The following is a 1,531-nucleotide window of genomic DNA, read 5'->3' on the forward strand; positions in this document are numbered from 1 at the left end:
TAGGAGAGAAAAAAAGGGAGGGGGGAGGAGGAGAAGAGAGAACATTTAGTCATCTAGTGAGTTCTTATTCTCAAAATGTCCAGTGGTTTGCTCCATCACTGAGATCCACAAGATTGCCCTGTGTCCATTAAATGAACCTTTCACTTGAGTCAGTCTAAGGAGGTTTCTGTTCCTTGCAACCAAGTAATTCTTTTTTTTAAATACATAAATTTATTTATTTTGGCTGCACTGGGTCTCAGTTGCAGCATGTAGGATCTTATCTAGTTCCCTGACCAGGGATCCAACCTGGGGCCCCTGCATTGGGAGTGCAGAGTCTTAGCCACTGGACCCCCAGGGAAGCCCCCAGATGATTCTTGATAAAGACAGCATCACTGGATTCGGAATCCTCATCCAAAAAGTGACCGGTTTTGTCTCTCAGCCTTCCATAGAGCTTTGAGCTTGGAAGGCTCCACGATCCAAACGCTGGTACGTAGATGAAGGACAGGGCCTGGGGCAGGACCACGACCAGAAATGGGCTCGCTCCCTCTGCGCATTAGGTAGATGCAGCCTCCAACACACACATACACACACACACACACACACACACACACACACCACACACACACCCCACACACACCCCCCACACACACACCACACACACACACACACCCGTCACTTTTGGGAGGCAGATGTCAAGCAACAGCAACAAATTAGACCCCACTGGTGCTTGCCTTACTGAAGCACTCAGTTTAATGAGTCTTTCCATGACACACAAAATTCTGCTTGCTCCATCAGCAAATGTGGCCTGTTTGGTGTGAATAATTCAGTGTTTTGCAGGGGTTCTGACTTCCACTGAGAATGCAGTACTGTCAAAGATTGTTAACTAATCCTATAGAGCAGAACTGAGCTCTGCTTCACGTCTGAGTCAGAAAAACACTTGGGGAAACAGTAAAAAGAGAATGAAAGAGGAAAATACTTCTCCTTAACTAACAACAGAAGCCACTGTCCCTGAACTCTCCCAACACATGCGCAGATCAGTATGCGGCTCTTCTCTTCCTCAAACCTCAAACCGAGTCTGGAGAGGTTTTGGTCCAAAAGAAATTTCTGAAGATACATTTCTATGCCGAAGCAAAGGACTTTGAAATAGAAAAGTCCAGCTCTAGATGAATGTGCTGGCTGTCTCTGCCCAGAGCAAATGAGGGGTCTAGAAAAACGAGAAAGTCCTGATGATTTACAGCTCAAAAAAGATTTCCTTCCCCTTCTTTTTCTTTTCCCAGCCATGTGATCTTGGGGAAGTCACTTCCGCTCTCTGGGCACATTTGTAAAACTAGAGCTTTGGATTAGAGATCAGAAGTTCTTAACCTAGAACTCTGGGTGGGCCGTGAAATCTCTGGAGTACTCTGCAAAATTATGTTCACGTTTGCGGCAGGGGATGTGCTCTGTAGCTTCCAACAGATTCTCAAATGTGTCCATGACCACCGACCTTTCAAGCTTTGGAGCCAAATCAGGAAGCTCAGTCACTGGATGCAGCGAGTTTCTGTTTGTGCATGGG

The 1,531-nt window shown here is 46.3% G+C and overlaps 1 non-coding gene across 1 annotated transcript; it reads right to left on the reverse strand.

Moving 5' to 3' along the window:
* TRNAG-CCC lies at positions 265-337 on the reverse strand. Its single transcript has one exon. It is a non-coding gene; the product is annotated as a tRNA-Gly (tRNA).

Source organism: Capra hircus, chromosome 17 (genome assembly GCF_001704415.2).
Source record: "Capra hircus breed San Clemente chromosome 17, ASM170441v1, whole genome shotgun sequence".
NCBI classification, from domain to species: Eukaryota; Metazoa; Chordata; class Mammalia; order Artiodactyla; family Bovidae; genus Capra; species Capra hircus.